At 37.7% G+C, this 21,824-nt stretch overlaps 1 long non-coding RNA gene across 1 annotated transcript; it reads right to left on the reverse strand.

The window, feature by feature from the left end:
- Positions 1 to 17,367: 17,367 nt before the first annotated feature.
- LOC140241765 (uncharacterized) lies at positions 17,368 to 19,599 on the reverse strand. The gene is made up of 3 exons (XR_011902104.1): positions 19,487 to 19,599; positions 18,528 to 18,619; positions 17,368 to 17,430 (listed from the first exon to the last, which is right to left on the reverse strand). It is a non-coding gene; the product is annotated as an uncharacterized lncRNA (long non-coding RNA).
- Between the last annotated feature and the right edge of the window lie 2,225 nt (positions 19,600 to 21,824).

Consider the following 21,824-nt stretch of genomic DNA (forward strand, 5'->3'; position numbering starts at 1 on the left):
GTCCCCCCCCCCCATCTCCATCTTCTGATCGATTTATTGTTATAATGCTTGTTTGTATGATCTCCTAAAGTATAACGCGCCTCCCTTTTTATTGATTACTTATGTTGGAATTATCTACTTTCACGTACACTGTGCATCTATGTTATTGACTATGTTGCGATTGAGAAAATTAAATGAACTGAACTTCTAGGTTTGAAAATTGTGGCAGGTTTGTGCTGTCCGTCAATAAAATTATTAAATGTCTTTGGGCATATCATTTCTATGTGCACATGACAAAATGAAAACAAACAGGGAAAACAATCGTCATGACACGAGGATGGCGGATATCACACTATAGGCTGAACATGTTTCTCCATGGATTTCATCAAAATTAATACACTCAGTTTAGGGTTCCATTTAACCACCCAGGATACCGACCGTTTGCAGCCGATAAATATCAAAACGTTTTTCTCCGTATTTCAGTGCAGATTGTGGACTCAGATCAAGTATGTTCGCAGGTACGCTAATTGGTAAGATATGTATACGCTGTATATATTAATGGACTACATTTCTATTATAATATGTAAAATATGAACACTACTTTGTTCGCGTGTCTATGTAAGTGTGCATAATTATGAGCGTACTGATGTGAGGGTAAACACATCACTGTTATCGAGTGTAAACGGCTTTTAAAGATCAAAACAAAGAGAACATATGCCGGAAATGGAGGTAACTATTCTTATGTTGCATTTTCATCGAAGAGGAAGATACTGATTTATGCCAGTTCAAAAAAATAATCTAAGGGAGTAGACAGCTCTTGCATGTACGTAATTTCTTTCACCAACCAAACACAGTACACCAAAGAAAACCATTCACCAAGAATCGACGAGGGCTATACAACAACAGTCCTCGTGTTCAATAATCTTTTGTCTTATAGGTAACACAGATTAATAGCAATATTTTTACTCACAGTTTTTGTCTGCCTGTGTGCGCATGCGCGCTATATGTAAGTCAAAATGTAGTAATGTAATGTAATGTAATGTAATGTAATGTAATGTAATGTAATGTAATGTAATGTAATGTAACGTAATGTAATGTAATGTAATGTATGTAGTAAATCAAGCATATCCATGATCATGAAACCCACAAGACGAAACGTGTGTAAAAGTTTCTGCCGATTTGTGAATCTTGTCATGTTGTGGCAAAGTAGCCATCTTCTGAAAACAACCATCAAATAAAAAAAAAAAAATGTTAGTTCACATCTACCTACGATAATGATAAGCGTTCTTTTCTTTTGTTTTCCACTCAGTTTCTTAACCTGCAACGGAATAATTTTGTTGGTGTTTTTTCCTGATTCATTCAGCGATTGTTACTTTCTAATCGTACAAATTTTATTATATTCATATTCACATTCATAAACTTCCTGTCACATGTACTCAAATATCTTTTTTTTTTTTTTTTTTTTTGGTGAGTGTGTTTCATGTGTTTCTGTTTTTTTTTTTTTTGTTGGTTTTTTTTTTTTTTTTTTTTTTTTGGGGGGGGGGTCACAAAGGCATTCTTTTCAGCTGTGTGCAGTATCCTGTGTATGCATGTCTAGTTATGCCATTACACAAATATCAACTCTTTTGTGGTACTATTTACAATGTACCAGATATATGCGCGTTGTCAATGCATGCACAATAGGATCCGGACGCCAGTAACGTAATGCTTTCTTGGTTCGCTTAGCCGACACGAGGAATGGGAAACTGAAGGTCTCCTCTGCAGTAATTGTCATATTTTATACCAAATAAAAACGAGTCCAACTCAAAACAGAACTGTTTTTGTTGATTTTATTGGTAATTCAAAAGAATGAAACGCCGAGGTCGGTAGATTTTTCACTTGCAAAGAAAAGCCCTCAATTATGGTTACTAGTACATCTCATACGAAACAACATGAAAAAGCATAGAAGTGCAAAATCTCAACTTCATATAGTGCCACACCAAAATGTGCTTTACTAGCGTATTCAAATTTACTAAAGGGAAATTCAAGATCACCTGTAAGTTAGTCTAAAATTAGTAAAAGATTCTAAGCACAACAATTGAAAATTCGATCAAAATCGGATGACAATTAAGGAAGTTATGAAATTTTGAAGTTTCCCTAATTTTCACGAAGCAGTTCTTGAAAAGTCAATGTTATGACTATGCAAATACTGAATTGATGATGTCATTCCCTCACAACATACATTAAAATTTGTATATAATATCTTTAAATTTCGAGCATTTCGTTCAAAAGCATATATGCCCCAGTCCCAAATCCTGATATGTCTTGTCACCGTTTTGAAGTTCTGCAAATAGGAATAACATTATGTTTTACACTTTTGTAGCAAATTGAATTATTCGCCATTTTCTTTTGTTCACTATCGATGGAAGTGTGGTTCGATGATATCGTCAGCTCAGTCATTTACATAATGATTATCCATATCAAGTGTCCAATAACTGCTTTCCAAGAATTAGCAAATATTCGAAATTTCATAACATCCTTACTTTTAATCCGATTTTGACCAATTTTTCACTGGAGAGGTGTGCTTGTCATATTTGACGTTCTATTTAGACTATGTAACATTTGATTGGCCTGGAATTCCCCTTTAACAGTATTCCCCGAGCATGTGGAGAGGGTTAGTCATTACTCCCTTCCTATACGATACATTTCAATACATATAATTATAGTCAAACCAACCTTTGTTTTACTCTGAAAGATTGCATAAAAGTTTAATAGAACATCATCGCTAACGTCCTGTCATTGATTAGATTAGATTTGATTTGATTCCTACATTCTTTATTTATACAAAATATACCACAAAGTCAACTGAACAACGTTATTGATTTATAGTTCGACGTCTTCTTTTAAAGAGATGAACAGTTTCGGTTGAGATGGGGATTTAAATTTTAAATTTTTGTGAGATGATTAGCAACCACTTAGACCACACAATTTTAAGAGGAATTCAAAGCTTATTAGATGAGAATCAGTTTTTCTATGGCTGAGATATAAAAAAACCCAGCAAAACAAAGTCGTCCTAATAAAAGGTAGGTCCCACCTATATCATTAGGACCTCAATGATTTTGGATATCTCAGCCATTTCAAAAACAATTTTAATCAAATAAACTTTCAATTTCTCTTAGAATTGTATGCTCTTTAATATTTCATACGAGGTTTTTCATTATCTCACAAAAGAAGTTGAAAACCTGAAACCCCATCTCAACCAAAATGATACCATAAAAATATACTTTAAGGTGAATACAATTTTGCAGGGAACCAGCCAGGTACACAATTTTGGTACCATATTATGCTCTTGTAGGGTTACTGGTATGAACGTCGCTTTGCGTGATCGCGCAGAGGAAATTAGTGAAAAGTGTAGACATAAAAGCATCTTATACACACAATAAGCAACAATCTTGACTTTTTAGTGAAATACTGGTTTTAAACCGAACGACGCTGTTTATTATTGTGCAGGAAAAATTCGTGCCAAAGTTATTTACAATCCTGTTGCGCCATCTTAAAAAAACAAAAAACAAAAAACAAAACACGACTATTCATGGAAGTGTTCGAGGTATTAATGAAATTGTGGTCAAGATACACGAAAGAGTCTAGACATTGATTTGTTGCTTTTTCCCCACCGCTAAAAGATTCATTTGGTGTATTTCTCGTAGAGATAAATTAATCGTTCAATATGTGTACATATTTAATAATATCCCCCTTCGAGATGAACTCATGTATACACATAATTGCATTTAGAGTGATACGAACATCGACTTGGAACTGATACGGACAAGGGCGTGGATTGCAAGCATTAAACATGTATCCGAACATCGACTTGCTCCTGGCAGGACCACACAATAAATCCACATGACTCATGTACATTGCATGAAGTACTTTTGCTCAGTTAGATATACAGTCAGTATCACCCGTGAGAAAATGAACCAGGCAATTAAGAATCCGTCGAACGTATGTAAGAACTACTCCCTCCCCCTATAAAATTCGCAGTTTGTTTCACACTTGATCCAACGCCTGATGTGATTAAACATCCCAGGGCTGCATTTTGTTCCATTCCTGTATAAATCAACTTCTTCCATCACTGCATGCAAACCCTCGAAGCTTTTACGGGTGACCCTTTTTTCAGTTCGCTACAATTCTTGTCTTTTTTTTCATCTGACATGTTACCACCTTGTTATGATGACTGAAATAATCCCTGACATGTTACTCGTGAAATATGCTTAAATTCATTTGTTTAATTGCATGTATTGAAACCATATTGAAAAAAAATAAAATAAAAGAGAGTTCTATCAAAGATCAATACGATCTTTGGTTCTATGCTTTCAGTCCTATTTGATCGACAAGAACAACCATCTGGAATGTATAGGTGCGGGTCGGTGTAGTATATCTGAGGTCAAACATAGGTCATACCTTTTATTTTAAAGAAACTAAGAGGCTAAAAGATAAGAAATCAGAGGAATCCGCCAAAGAAAAAGCATGATTATTTTGTTAACTTCCTCGGACACTTGACATTATTGCTCGGCCCTTTTGTGTGTTTCTACGATAATGCCTCCCCAAATTTTACTAACTTGCACCATTTTGAATGTACATGAGAGACTTCGAGCATCAATTATTCACACAGAGGTTGCCACATGGTACATTGCTTTAATACAAGGCCTCATTTGCACAAATCAGTTTATCGGATTTGTAAACACATCACTTTATAGCATGCTACTATATGTTCAGACAAGACTGAAAGTTTCAAACAAACAGTGTTGGCTATATCAACGTTTTTCTTCGCATTGTATAGACGGTGTGAAATAGCGTAGAAAAAAAGGTAGGTCCCACCTATATCATTAGGACCTCAATGATTTTGGATATCTCAGCCATTTCAAAAACAATTTTAATCAAATAAACTTTCAATTTCTCTTAGAATTGTATGCTCTTTAATATTTCATACGAGGTTTTTCATTATCTCACAAAAGAAGTTGAAAACCTGAAACCCCATCTCAACCAAAATGATACCATAAAAATATACTTTAAGGTGAATACAATTTTGCAGGGAACCAGCCAGGTACACAATTTTGGTACCATATTATGCTCTTGTAGGGTTACTGGTATGAACGTCGCTTTGCGTGATCGCGCAGAGGAAATTAGTGAAAAGTGTAGACATAAAAGCATCTTATACACACAATAAGCAACAATCTTGACTTTTTAGTGAAATACTGGTTTTAAACCGAACGACGCTGTTTATTATTGTGCAGGAAAATTTCGTGCCAAAGTTATTTACAATCCTGTTGCGCCATCTTAAAAAAACAAAAAACAAAAAACAAAACACGACTATTCATGGAAGTGTTCGAGGTATTAATGAAATTGTGGTCAAGATACACGAAAGAGTCTAGACATTGATTTGTTGCTTTTTCCCCACCGCTAAAAGATTCATTTGGTGTATTTCTCGTAGAGATAAATTAATCGTTCAATATGTGTACATATTTAATAATATCCCCCTTCGAGATGAACTCATGTATACACATAATTGCATTTAGAGTGATACGAACATCGACTTGGAACTGATACGGACAAGGGCGTGGATTGCAAGCATTAAACATGTATCCGAACATCGACTTGCTCCTGGCAGGACCACACAATAAATCCACATGACTCATGTACATTGCATGAAGTACTTTTGCTCAGTTAGATATACAGTCAGTATCACCCGTGAGAAAATGAACCAGGCAATTAAGAATCCGTCGAACGTATGTAAGAACTACTCCCTCCCCCTATAAAATTCGCAGTTTGTTTCACACTTGATCCAACGCCTGATGTGATTAAACATCCCAGGGCTGCATTTTGTTCCATTCCTGTATAAATCAACTTCTTCCATCACTGCATGCAAACCCTCGAAGCTTTTACGGGTGACCCTTTTTTCAGTTCGCTACAATTCTTGTCTTTTTTTTTCATCTGACATGTTACCACCTTGTTATGATGACTGAAATAATCCCTGACATGTTACTCGTGAAATATGCTTAAATTCATTTGTTTAATTGCATGTATTGAAACCATATTGAAAAAAAAAATAAAATAAAAGAGAGTTCTATCAAAGATCAATACGATCTTTGGTTCTATGCTTTCAGTCCTATTTGATCGACAAGAACAACCATCTGGAATGTATAGGTGCGGGTCGGTGTAGTATATCTGAGGTCAAACATAGGTCATACCTTTTATTTTAAAGAAACTAAGAGGCTAAAAGATAAGAAATCAGAGGAATCCGCCAAAGAAAAAGCATGATTATTTTGTTAACTTCCTCGGACACTTGACATTATTGCTCGGCCCTTTTGTGTGTTTCTACGATAATGCCTCCCCAAATTTTACTAACTTGCACCATTTTGAATGTACATGAGAGACTTCGAGCATCAATTATTTACACAGAGGTTGCCACATGGTACATTGCTTTAATACAAGGCCTCATTTGCACAAATCAGTTTATCGGATTTGTAAACACATCACTTTATAGCATGCTACTATATGTTCAGACAAGACTGAAAGTTTCAAACAAACAGTGTTGGCTATATCAACGTTTTTCTTCGCATTGTATAGACGGTGTGAAATAGCGTTTGTATAATACATGAACATGAAATCCCTTTCCAGTAGTCTGCCACGGTCTTGTACACAAGTACCACCGAATAGTGACTCATAGACTGACATGACAGTAAGGTGTCACCTATTCTCTTTTCAAAACATGTGCATACACTTATGTTTCGCTTGTCATGCAGTTTTGTTTTGCTTTTTGTTTGTTTGTTTTTTTTTGCCGCAGAAACATTCGTAAAAAAGCAGAGACAACAACACAATTCTCGAAGTTCAGTTGTAGAAATTACAAGTAGTCATAATAAATCTGCATTGAGTCGTTACTGTTACGATCGGAAACAAACGAAAGTACTATGTTCATTGTTCATGAATATCACGTAATCGTCACAGCTGAATCAACCTCATTTTGACTTGACATTGTCTTAAATCCACCTGCACACCCTCACAAATTTCAATGCTTAATTCATGCACTTACAGCAAGCATCATTTATGGGCACATCGGGGCAAGCCTCAAGCCCCGTTTTAATAGTCTGTCAACCCGGAGTTACCGCCACGACGTTCGGGTAGCGTCCGAGTAATATTTCATTGCCCTGCCTGTTAAAACGGTTCCCGAAAAATGTTGCTCGAAAGTTGCCGCGGTAACTTTTGCCAATTCTACCCTAGCCAGCTCAGGTAAGTAACCCGACGTTGCCCAACATTAGCACGACAATACGGGGATTCACACGTCCACAAATTAGCGGGCTAAGTTTGGAGAAAATCCGTCATGGGGTTCTCAAGAAAAAGATGACAGTGTAAAAAGTTTACGCACGATGAACGACGCACGACTGACGATATTGTGGACGAAGCACGACGAAACGACGAACGACGAACGACGAACGACGCACGACGGACACTAAAGATCGCAATGGCTCACTTGAACCTTTGGATAAGGTGAGCTAGAAACAAACAAAAATGACTTTTTTTTTTTAATTGTATCGACAGAAAGGACCCTACAACTCATTCTGAATACCTTTTCTCTCCTGTGAAAAACAAACAAAACAAATTATAATCACATTGTACTTCACTGTCCAATCGTAAGCATTCTCTTATCGACATTATGACGTGTACAGTACCGTAATGCACTTCATACCTGTATAATCATGGTGACTAACAAAGAAACAATACATCTAATGATATCAAATTCAAAACGACTTGCACGCTTATAATTTGTTATTCATTATAACAATTCAAGCTCACACAAACGCACACTCACACAAATACATTTAACGTAAATATATGCATCTCCACAATCATGTAATACACACTCACATCCATAAAATTTGTCTTAATTAACTTATAGTGAAAATAAAAGCACATTTCACTGCACTTATTTATTCATTACTCTCCAACCATGACTCCGCACATGTTGTTTTTTTTTCTTTCTCTTTTTTTCTGTATCCCACTAACTACAAAATTAGCACATAGACATTTCAATGGGAAATTGCCCATTTTGTATATATATTTGTGTGTTTATTTCCTTTTTTTTTTTAGATTTTGAGGCTGCCATCACTATCAAGCATGTGCTTAAAGACGGCAGGCTCCTGCATGTTTTTTTCTTTCTCTTTATTCTGAAACAAGTGTATCCTCAATTCCTTTGATCTCATTGTTATGTTTATACCTTAAAGATTGTGATTATGACACTATGAATGTAATGTTCTTTTTTTTTTCCTATTCTGTTGTCAGATACACGTGTTGTCATTTTTTTTCAATATTTGATTTCCTTGAAAAAATGCAGAAATAAAATCGAACTGAACTGAATCGAAACTCTAGATTCTTTTTGCTTTTGACAGACCAATGCCAATGGAAATCCCTCCTATAGCATCTCTCTCTCTCTCTCTCTCTCTCTCCATATCTCTTCCTCTTCTTCTGGTTAAGTCTGCCTCCTTCAATGAGCTGAGGATTCTCATTCTCTCTCTCTCTCTCTCTCTCTCTCTCAATCTCATTCTTTATACTATCTTTCTCTATTTCCTCTGTTCTTTCTTATTGAAGTGGGTTTTTTCCTTGCTCTCTCTCCCTCTCACTCTTTTGGCATATCTACGCCCTATTTCTTGGGAACGGGGTCCCTATCAGTTCAATGTACATGACTTTGTCATGCATGTTTGGCTAACATCTTTATTAAGGTATATATACATACATATTACATAATATGACATCAATATTTACAATTTATTTTCGCTGAAAACAAGTTTTACATGACAGAGGGAATGTGTAAGCATGGAAATGTATCAAGTCTTTGTACTAACATGATACTGGGCACAACATGGTCTGGCATGCCTTTGAAAGATCCACTTCAAATTTTTATTGCGTTGGTCTCCGTTTAGATTTGCTCAACTTTTGAACTATCGAGAGATAACAAAAAGCAACCATTTTCCACAGATAAAACACAAGTACACAAGAAGTCTATATACTTACAGATTGAAGGCACAATCAGAATTTGAAGATTATGCACATCGATTTCAACTTCATATAATAAGTGACCGCCTTTGTAATCCGCAGATTCCTTTTCTTACTTTCTTAAATTCAAAACAGAAAGAGGGTAGAAACTGGCCACTTTGGTCAATGAGATGTTGGAGCGACAGTTTTTTTCAGGGCTCCCTAAAAATCAACATTTCGTAAGCCCTACAAGCAACACTTTAAATCTCGCTCATGAATTTTGTCCAGAATGCTATGAAAAACAGCTGCCACCAAATGAAAACCTTCTGACATTAATACATGTAGAATGCCTTTACCAGGAGTCTCTGCAAAGGCCTATATTTCTTCTCATGCCGTTCGCTCGCATTTCTATTAAATTTCATACATCAAAATCATGACAATTTGCTGACATAAACGCAGTTATGACCGTGTTCTTACAAATTTCAGCTCTTAACCCTGATTGTGAAGGTACCATTGAACTCTCGCTCTAACGAATATGGTTATAACAAATTCCGGTTCCAACGAAGTAAAAATTCAGGCCGCAACATTATCCGCTCCATACTTTCTAACTGCTTATTTGTGCGGTAACAACGAAATATTGATATAATGGAATAAAACTGATGGTCTCGTGGACTTGTATTGTCAACTGAGGTGACAATCAACAAGGGCGGGTGTTTATGACGCTGTACATGGATATATACCCGCTGGATTTGGTGTCTGGCGGTCTCAAGTTCGCAGATTCTGGGGGAGGGGGCTTCGTCCGGATAAGGTCGAAGTGTTCTGGTTCTTGTTTCAACATTTTTCTCCAGGAGTGTTGACCCTGACAGCTTCCCTGTTACAATGCAGAACGGTGGATAAATATGAACTACAAAAATTTGAACTCAGTCCTGATCTCACGGCCATCTCATGAAATGAGAAATCGTACACTTGTATATAGATCAGAATTGATAGTAACGAAGAGAAGCACAACTTCTACATGTAGTCTCAGGTACAAGGCAAATAGGGGGACGAGCTCGCGTGAAACATCACCGAATATTCCTTGTTTGTGTTTGACTGATTACAACTTCAAGAAATTATAACTTTCTCATTTCTCAGTTTTTTGTTTTATTTCCCCGACTGTCACTTTTTGTTTGTCTTGTGTTCTGCTCCTATATAGAGACGAACTAAAGTCATTTTCAGGGTTAGGTTACAAAATCAGTGATTGATTGTAGGACTTTTGGAATTTTCAGAATTTTCGGGAGCCATCTAAAAACGCCTCCACTCCAACACGACCGAGAATAAAAGAACTGTCGACTTACATTGACCTTGGCCAAGGCGCCTGAAACGACAGAATCGAGTTTCATCGAGGGTCTCAAAAAGGTCTTGTAGGCAACGCAAGCGATGATGCAAGCAATCACAAATACCATGCCACTTATAACGAGCGCCAGAGACACCGGCAGTTGCGCAGGCGGTTGCTTTGACCGATCGACTGGTTTGAGATGGGGTTGACTCTCAGCTAGGATGCAAAAGAAGGAAGTCGAACTTGAAGCAACTTAGCATAATTGGGCCATTTCGCAACTTTTCAACTTTGACCTTACTCCACATTAATTTTCATAGCACTGCACCTCCAATGTAAGCTAACGTATTAGCAAGTAGGGTATCATCTGAAAGTTGCCCATCTCCCCCTCCCCACTCTTTTGCAAAAAAAAAAAAAAAATGTTGCTTGTCAGCAGGGGATGTTCTTTTTTTTTTTTTTTTTTTGAAGCAGTGGCATCAAAAACCGTAAAGCTTGTCAGCTGACTCCTGTACACTAAGCCTTTTTTAGTGTTGTTGTTGCTGTTGTTGTTGTTGTTGTTGTTTTGGTCTGTTTGTTTGTTTGTTTGACAACCAGCTATAGTCAGCCGATTAACTCCGAAAGTTGTACCAAAAAATGATACCCCCCCCCCCTATTTTTACGATGATGATGATGATACTGATTATTATTTTTCTTGTCATCCGATTTAGGGACACAATTTAACTGTCATCTAAAATCTCTCCCCCATCCTCAAAATGAGGCATTTATGTTCCCATAAACTGGACCCCCTCACTTTTAAAAACGTAGCGCCGGCCCTGCGATGTGTTTAGAAAACTCTTTATCTTAATTCCACATTCATCAATCATCCTCACGAACTTATTTCGCAAGTAATCAGTAGAAGTTTAGAAATTTGCTATTTCCCAGAAATGTACACCTCACCCATGACATTGTGTCATCTCTTTTGGTTATTGTACAATTATTTCTTTTTGTGTGTTTGACACACCGAACGTGAACGCATAAACGAACAATGTTACACTACAATCAGGGCAGTTTTGATCATGAGAGTCAGGACCTTCTTTTTGGGAAGTTTGATTGTCTTTCATTGATACTAGCCTCATGAACAACTGCAGATAAATGGCTTGTGAACGCCACATTACGATAGAACACACACTGAAATGGAAGGACCTAGAAAATATAGACTAAAGTAATACACACTCACTCTGTTCTGTACAGCGGAGTTCTGTTTGCGCAGTCGAGAGATGTGCTTGTTCAGTCGAGGCTATACGCAATGACGGAAAAGTAAAAGATAACATTATTTACACTGTATGTCAGTTTGATTCAAGAAAATGCAAGTATGTCGAAATTAATTTCCTGTTAAAATACCTAGTACCAAGTCAAGTATCCAAGTGAGAGGCACTCGTCTTGACGACCATGAGATTTTGGAGGATTGTATTTTTGCTATACTGATTTGGAAAATCACTGTTCTCCGGTCGTTAGCAGAAAAAAAAATGGTTGCTACGAATTCCAAAGAACTATGCAAAGATAAACAATATAGTCATGAAATACAGTATACGTGGTATACTGCATGCTTACGAAATACATGCAAATGATTGTAAAAACATAGGAAAACTTAGATGAGAAATCAATTAATAAAACGTTAATTTTACCAACCGGGCGATGTTGAATCCATGCTTGTGCTCTCTGGCGTTGATGACCGTTCTGAATTCGAGGAGACACAAATTAAACGAACGAAAAAAGTGACTTGTTTTGTGTTGAATCTTACAGGCTATCATGCGCCGAGAGTATCAGTAATGATAGATATGGCGCATTATAGATGTACTTTTTTATTATCACTATATACCTCATTCTGTTAAACATGATTCTACGTTAGCAAACATTTTTTTTTTGTCATTACATAGATGTCAGAATTACAACAAAGGCATACGGCTCGATCTATTTCCAGTGGCGGAATAAAAAGAAAAATGGGGGGGGGGGGGGGGGGGAGTGGGGTGGGGGCGGATAATGATTATGAAGCATAGCTAGTATACATACATAGCTGTCCTCGAACCGGCTCGCTGTAGGGTTCTGAATACCTCACTAATGATTGTTTCCGGAGGCAAATGTTACCAATATTAACGTAACAGAAGTAGAAAGGGCAGAAGTTCCAAGATGAATAGAGTAAATCGAAATATTACAACGATGCAATCATTAGCCATTACAACGATGCAATCATTAGCCATTACATCATACCTCAGTAATAAAAAAAAAAAACACTTTATAGAGTATATGCATTGTACAAATTATTTTCTTATATTCTGACATCATGAATAGAACACTAAAAGAAATTAAAGACACAAGGCGTCGACACAAGGCGTCCAAAATTTAACTTTTCCACACAATGTTTTAATTTTTCATAACGTACAACCGAGTGTTTCGCAGATTTTGTCCATAATTATCGCGTAAGGGACTCATTCGCTTCAATCCTCCCTAGCACAATTTTTAGAACTCGTCATAATCCATTCTTAGTGTAACTAACGAAGTTGAAAATGGTCCAACGCTGTAGAAGTCGACACTCACGTAATTGCACCGTGAAGGTCTCTCCTTTGGCAAGTCTCTCAGTCAAATTGTTGCAGTACTCCGCGTTCAGTCTGACCTCGTATAGAATACCCGGAGTGAGTGGCTGGATAATTACCCGGTCCGTTGCTGTGAGCTCCAGCTGACTGTTCCTGAAGCGACGCGGCAACAGACTGAGAGTTAATGCGCGCGTCAAGGAATAATTTACCCTATGTGGACCAGTGAAGCAATGGTATAGAACATGGCTTCATAACCTTTCTTTCCTTTTTTTTTCCTTTTTTTATCCTGAAGCTCACTTTGGCTCGAATAAGCCTTTTTTTTTTTCGAGGCCCAGATATATGGAATGCAAATATTCTTTTTATCTATTTTTTTTTTTTTTTTGCCGACATTGTGGCAACCTAAGAGAGCCTTGCGGCCTACCGGTTTAGAAGCTGGGATTTAGAAGAACACATCAGTGAAATTTGAAGAAAATCGGAAACGGGCTTAAAATGATGAACTGTAAACATTTTGGTGAAATCCATGTGGGTGTACAGGCCATGTGGATTTATTTCGTGTCAAGATAGCAAATATTTGTGTTTTTTTTTTATATGAATCCTCTGAAGTTGTTTATGACACATGCTAAGAGGAATACAATACCTCTCGAATTCTGGGTTACCGTTCGTTATTCCGATGGTTCGTTAATCCGAAGGTTCGTTATTCCGAACTTGCGTTATACCGATCATTCTTTACAAGGATCCATTCGTCCGACAATGAAAAAGGGTCCCTTAATTCCAAAATATACGAGTTCATTATCCGAAAAAATTATTCTGAAAAAAGGTTCGTCAATCCGAAACTGAAAATGATTCATTTATCCAAACGTGCAAAAAGAAACGAAAAAAAAAATAGCAGTCCGAAAATGAGAGAGTGTTTGCTAATCCGGAAAAAAGGGAAAGAAATAGGAATTAACTAATCCTATTTCCTTTTCGAATTTATGGACATCCAGGTATACGGAATGTGTGTTTCGGAATAACGATAATCACCTGACGTCAGGCGCGCCGGAAGCAGTTTTGGATTGGGGGGGGGGGGGGGGCAAACATTGGAGGGGGCTCAAGATTAGACCATGCATATGTTACACAATACACACACACACACACACACACACACACGCACACACATCTATATATATATATATATATATATATATATATATATATATATATGTGTGTGTGTGTGTGTGTGTGTGTAAAGTGGCGTACAGTGGGTCGAAACATGGGGGGAACCATATTTGACGGTCTGTATGCTTGTGCGTGTGTGCGTGAGCAATAATGGGACTACAATACATTACGGAATGTGATACATTCAACAACGCAGTCATTGAGGAACATTGTAAGTTTTCCTTACATGGATTTATGGAATGACGGTGTGAAACGATCGACAAATTATATACTGTCAGCCACATAAGGTGAATGGCATAACAATAAAATGCGAGCGAGCGAAGCGAGCGAGCTTGAAAATTTTGATATTCTACAGTTCCAAAACAGGACTTTTAATTGTAGCTACATATTTCGCTTTGAAATAAATGGGGGCGCATCGGGCACAACTGCTGGCAATTATTGGCAGCTACATTAGGAGAATGGCATAACGATTCAATGCGAGCAAGCGAAGCGAGCAAGCTTGAAAATTTTGACATTCTACAGTCCCAAAACTGGGGTTTGTAGCTTTATCTTTCACTTTGGAAATTAATGGGGCGGCGCATCGGGCGCAACTGCTGGCAATTACTGGCAGCAACATTAGGAGAATGGCATAACGATTCAATGCGAGCGAGCAAAGCGAGCGAGCTTGAGAATTTTGACATTCTACAGTCTCCAAACTCCCGTTTGTAGCTATATCTTTCGCTTTGGAAATTAAGGGGGGGGGGGCATCGGACGCAACTGCATGCTGGCAATTACTGGCAGCAACATTAGGAGAGTGGCATAACGATAAAATGCGAGCGAGCGAAGCGAGCGAGCTTGAAAATTTTGACATTTTACAGTCCCCAAACTCCCGTTTGTAGCTGTATTTATCTTTCGCTTTGGAAATTAAGGGGTGGGGGCATCGGGCGCAACTACTGGCAATTACTGTCAGCAACATTAGGAAAATGGCATAACGATTCAATGCGAGGGAGCGAAGCGAGCGAGCTAAAATTTTGACATTCTAGAGTCCAACAACTGCCGTTGTAGCTATGTTTTTCGCTTTAGAAATTAAGGGGGAGGCGCACCGGGCTCAACTGCTGGATGCGAGCGAGCGAAGCGAGCGAGCTTGAAAATTTTGACATTTTACAGTCCAAAAGCTGCCGTTTGTAGCCATATTTTGTCCCTTTTATTATTTTATTATTTCATTTTCTTTGTTTATTCATTTATTTTTATTATCATTATTATTATTATTATTATATTATTATTATTATTATTTTTTTTTTTTTGGGGGGGGGGGGCTTTTTGGGGGGGCTAAAATGCGTTTTGCCCCCCAACTTTTTGGATTGGGGGGGCGGCCGCCCCCCCCCCCCCTGCCCCCCCACTTCCGGCGCCTATGCCTGACGTCTTCCACATATCGCAAATTCTGGAACTACTTTATCACAATAACCTTAAAGCACATGACCGGCACTGCAAGTCAGGGGGTTATAAACCACAAGTCAATTATGGAAACGTTTCTACTCACCATTTGTCAAAGCCAGATTTACGCCATTTTATAATCCACTGTCGAATGCAATCAATATTTCGAGTGGGCTTTTGGATGAAAACATTAATCGCCGTAGAGTTCTGCATGGAGAACCTTAAGTTGTAGCTTCCGATCGCTATCATCATTTTGATTGATAGATGGATGGAGGAAGGGAGGGAGAGAGAGAGAGAGAGTATTGGAGGGATTGAAGATGAAAAGAAAATATAAACAGACGTCTTGATTTTAAAAAGATCTTCTAAAAATGTTCATACCTTCCCCCTGTTCACACGTTCTAAAGGCATCGAATGGTCATGAATTAACCATGACGCGCATGAAGTGGATGTTGTTCAAATGCGTCATAAGAGGATAATCTCTATTCTTTGATCAATATGACGTAGGTGGTGGAAGATGGTCAGCCCTATTATATCATAATCTTGACCCAGTGCAAGAACGATCACTGGCATGACTGGCGAAGGACGGAGAGAGCAAAGGGACCAGTATAAAGACTTCATACTATAGTGGCAAGCTTTTTGTTGGTAAATGAAGGTTGTTGTGTTGTTTTTCAAATGTATAGCCTAATATTGCTTAGGAAAGATATTAACAGCCCTAAAAGTCTGTCAGACACTGTGTTTTATACCATTTTTCCACTTAGTGGTATGTTACGTACGTTCCCCACTAAGTCTAGAAATGGTATAAAACACAATGTTCAACAGAATTTTAGGGCTGTTATTAACCTTTCCTAATCCATATGAGGCTATTCAGTTGAAAAACAACAAATTTTCAGTGAGCATTCATTATTTGACCTTCATAATCATTATGTTAGTACACGTAGGCCTACATAGATTTGTGCAGCGTTTAATACATTTTCTAAGTTACCCCAAAATTGTTTATCTGGGCCAAAATTCTAATAACTTGCTTCTGGGACGCAATTTTGGGGCAAGGTTATCTGTAATTAAGCTTTTCTTACAGAAAAAAAAATGATATTATTGTATTGAGGGTATTGCACACTGGAAACAGAAAACAAAGCGACATCCCTGAAATGTACCTTTTTACTGTGGAATACATTTTGATGTGTGTTTGTATTATATATATATATATATATATATATATATATATATATATATATATATACATGAATTTGCTCAAACTTTTACCGTCTTTTTCCTCTCATTTTCCTACTTCCATTAACACGAACTAATGTTCAGGCTGGATTTCCCCCTTTCAGTGGCAGTCCTTGGTTTGAATCCTTGCCAGTGGTCACATTATTTTGATTTTTCTCTACGCTGTGTAAATCAATACATTTATTCTTGTCATCATTATGATGACGATTTTTCATCATAATTATCATCATAGTATTATTATCAATAGCATCGCCATCATTATCAACATCTCTAATCAAAGTAGGAAGAAAACTTACACATTTTAGCCTGCGGTATGTAAAAGCTTGAGTTTCTACCACTCGGTCCTTGTTCATTCCGACAGGTAATTTTTCCCTCATACTCGGCAGTACGCGAGAGTCCTGCAGCACACAGAGAGAGAGAGAGATAGAGAGAGAGAGACGGAGAGAAAGAAGCAACATGTAAAGTTCACTTGATTAACGATTTCCCTGATCAGTATGATTGGATTTCACTTTACTCCAGTGGAATTCCTTTGAAATGTCTCATCTTTCTACGAGTTTCACACCTCTTCTCACCCACACTCCCAACATAACCTATACAACGCCCCCTCCCCCCCCCCGCCCCATCTTGCCACAAATGCATCCGCCCTCTGAATGCAGCTACAGTACCTGTGATGCGAATTTCAGTTTGATTGGTCTCCCAAGTCCGAGAGTCGAGATAAACGATGTAGGTTAGGTCGTCACTTTGGGCTTGTTCCTTGCTTAATTTCTGGTGGTAAAGCAGCAGCCAACCAGGAGCCGAACAAAAAAGAAGAAAGAAAGAATGAATGAATGAATGAATGAGAGGAAAAGGGAGAAAAATTTGTTATACGGGCCTTAGACTGGCATTTCTGCTTCATTGACGTATTACATGCATAACAGTGTGAAATAGTAACAATATTGTCAACAGATGTGCGCTTTAAGTCATAGCTACAATGAGAGAGTGTTAACTCATCATATATTAACACTGGATATAGTTTACTGACGAAATTTTAGCTCTTCAGGTCCCAAGTATGGTAACTCTTGAGCAATCAACTGCTATCAAAGCGTCAAAGGTAATTCTTTGAGCCTCGTACTCGAAGTCAACAAAAATGTTCTCTCGTTGATTCCTGATTTGTAGGCTACATCAGAACACGCTTTTGCCAATAGTATTACAAGATTGAGAGAAAAAACATTCCTACGGTAGTCAACAAGCAAAGAGTTACACTCCTTTTCACTTGCTTTGAGTGGACCTGCTTTACAAGTTGATGCCATACTGGCAAAACTTCGAGAACTTAAGCTTTGAGAATTCAAACTCCGCGAAATTAAACTTCGCAAAGTGACAGGGTGTATCGGTAAGAAAGCTATGACGGGCGAAAGAGGCTTCTACGATATTCTCGTCTGATTTTTTACTCTGTTTGTCGGAGTCTACATGACCTTGGTGTGGAACATATTATGATTCAAATCCATTCAATTCAAATGAAATTTTATTTCCAATAAAACATGTTTGTTATCGATACAGAATGATGAACTCACCCAAGGGTAAAATCATGCAAACTGCACTGTAAGTGTCAGGAATATCTGACACGACGTAATAAGGTTAGGGCATTATATGTAAAGTGTCATCACTAATGTGTTCTCACATAACAGTAAAATTAGATGCCACCGAATAAAATACGCAAAAAAAAAAAGTGAGGAGGTGAGGACATTGTCCACCACTATGTTCACATTAGTAATACACATCAGGTTTTCCGCCTATATTTCATCGTAAATCTTCAAAATCTTAACACAACAAAATGTGAATTATGTGGTGAATTCATAATTAATTTAATACAACTTCGGACTTACATTCCATCGTATTATGACGTCACGAAGACACGGGCAGCCCCCGACGACAGGAATGCTACGGTGACTTATGTTTTGAACTTCACCCTGTGGTACTAAGTGAGATGAGTAAGGAAAGGTTATGAAGTATGTCCTCCCAAGAAAAATTACAATCGGATTTCCGCACTGATAACTTTTAAAATGATTAAACAATGTAAATGCTATTTTAGGGTATGAAACTGTAACTTCTTACCTACACACTGCAGAAAACTCCATTCGATTTGTTTGAGTGGTCACAGAGAAATGTGGATCGTTGTAAAGCATGACATGGGTCCGTTGTTCCAAGTTCATCAAATCAGGTCAGTAAATATCTTTATCGATATGCTCTTTAGTGTAAACTGTAAACATTATGGCTAATCAAAAAGATTTAAACCTACTTTGAACTTCGACATTTTGTTCATTAACGTCAAGGAAAGATGCCTTTACATCGTCTGTTTAAATGGTTAATTGTTAGATCGTAGCAAGTATTTAGGTGCTACGATTATCCTACTAATACCTCCTTTACGCCACCCTTCGCCAGACCCGTGTTATTTTCTTTTATGCGAACTAAAGTATTGTTTGATACAAATTATTTTTGACTTGTTGGTGAAATTATATACATTTGCGATGCAATGTTTCAAGTCTAAAATTGGGGTACTTTAGGAATAGTATGAAATTCAATTCAATCAGTGAGGGAAAAGCAATCTCAAGCCGCGAGATATTGATTATCATGCTGAAATGTGACTTTGAGATAGAAGTTATATTCTGAAATACATTAAAAAGAAAACAATGCTAACATGCACATTGAATACTCCTTAGGATTTGTGCTTCATAATCACGACATCCAAACACACACGATGCTCGTAATGAGGTTTGCCTGTTCGTTTGCTCTATTGTCTTTTTTTTTTTGTGTGTGTGTGATACATCTCAAGAAATCGACCTACCCTTTCCAAGTGTGCGCAGTTTGACGTATTCAGACCAAGGCCCAAATTTATGGTTGGAAACTAAAAGTTGTGTCCTCAAGCATATTCTGTACACGGTGAAAGACTTCAGACCATGTAAATTATAGTGCTCTCTCGTCGTCTACAAAACAAATAAAGAGGATCATCGAGATGTTACGTGCAAATGCAAAATCTCATTTGAAATGAATTGAATTGAATTCAATGCAAACATTCAACAGTTTCTGATGTCATGGTCATAGATTTTGGATCAATTCGTTCGACAAATTATACTGGGCTAACATTCATGACATTGTCTTTTGTTCTGTTGCCCTTGGCACATAATGATATAGATGAAGCAGAATTCATGAAAATGAGAGGAAATCTCATGTTTTCGAAGACGTCATTTAAGATTTATTGAACATTTTTTTTTCTTTGCTGCTTCAGTACTTCATGTCTTCTGGAGGCAAAAAAAGAAGAAGAAGAAGAAGAAAACCCCCAAGATAGAATAATAACGGAGGGGATCCTTGTATCTTTAGGTAGAGGTTAATAATGGGTCTATAATTGTATGATCTATTATAGCAATTTTTGCCATTTCAAACAACGCTCCACTGCTCACCTTGTGGGTATCTTCAGAGTCACTGGACGTGCATTCTATCTCATACTGCAGATATGGCGTCGAGCACTCGCCAGGATCGGGGTTGTCAGGCGGGGCAGTCCATTTAAGGCTGGCATCTTGCTGACTGACGGAAGTTACTGTTATTGATCTTGGCGGCTCGATCTGAACTGTTGGTGAGTATGCAATCATGTTAATAATTTGTCATGTTTCAAGCAAATAATACACCTACCTTATCACCTTCCTAAGTCTGTTGTCTGAGTGCAATGACGGATGTTCATATCAGCATAGTTTCAATGCGATGTCACATATTCTCGACTTTAAACAAGATACGTTCATGGCATCCCACCTGAGCAATAGCATTGTCAACAATCTGAAGAGTTGGTGACTGGTGCAGGCCTCCTGGTGACATGCACCCTCGTTATTTGCCCGAACTTGGCCAAATTTGGCAAAGTTTGGTTAATACTAGTGACATCACTGCCACGTACAAACTCAGATATCATCTGATGATGATCCCTGCCTTAAATTTGGTATCATGTCACCAAGGATTATACAGATGCTACAAAATGTACAAATCAGGGACAATCATGCGCAAACTCAGATTATAAATGAGGGCAAGACCCAGGGCCATCATGGGTCAATTCCCCATCAGAACCAACAATCCCTCCCCCATCCCACCCCCGATTCCTGGCAAGTATGGTCAAAATCAGCCCATCATGCACTCTCAATTTACTAAATTTCGGTATTTGGGCCAGCGTGCCCAGCCATAGGAGCTTGCTTGTGAAATATCACCAGTATTTGCACAAACTATACTTCCCAAATGATTTTTCCTGGCCAAAATTTCAAGAGGAAGATTGATTGAGGAAGATGATTGCGGTAGATGATTGTGAAAATATGCTAATTTGGTAACTTGAGCCACTCAACAAAACTCAACAAAAAAAATGTTGCGTTACTAATTCTGTTCAAAATGTATAGACAGTATTTCTTCTCTTTAGGATCAATGAACAAATCTTTCCCATGAAAGACGTATACACACTCAACGCATTTCAGTACTTGGAATCATTTTGCAGTACTATTCGTGGTGGCCCGAAACTAACTAGGTATTCGAAAACTAAACACTTTTATGTCATTGACCCAAACTTTGCTATTGCAGAGTTCCAGATTTATTTAACAGGTATCTAGCTACTCAGAACTCAATCTCCGATTTGTACGAGATATAGAGCAAAGAGGCGATAAAAAGAAGTTCTGCATACTACATTGCGAATTTTCTGTGCACTACAGAACGAGAGGCATGTGCCAAACAAACCATTATCAAAGTGTACGAATAATCTAACAATTTTTAAATAGCTGATACAAAACGTCACTATATTAAAAAAAAAATCTTTACCATGCTCAAGTTTACAATGATGAAGAGAAAAAGAAAAGCGTAATTTGAAAGTTATGTCGTAATAGGACAAAATAAAAAGACATAAAAAAGGAGAAAAAAGTCATAAAATTTCCCAGCGTCCATAAGTCTTTTCCCATTGAGCAAAGGCGGTGATCACAGTCACATTCAGGCTAGTCAGATAGGGCGGAGACAACGTAATATCAAGCGTTTCCTGTTTGGTTTAGCATATATTTTCACTGACTTTGAATTCCAGGTGTGTTTGCTATAGTGTTTTTCTACGAATACAAAAAAAAAAGAAGATGGAGACGTGCTATCTGTCACATCACATTGTCGAGTCATCA

Source organism: Diadema setosum, chromosome 18 (assembly GCF_964275005.1).
Source record: "Diadema setosum chromosome 18, eeDiaSeto1, whole genome shotgun sequence".
Taxonomy (NCBI): domain Eukaryota; kingdom Metazoa; phylum Echinodermata; class Echinoidea; order Diadematoida; family Diadematidae; genus Diadema; species Diadema setosum.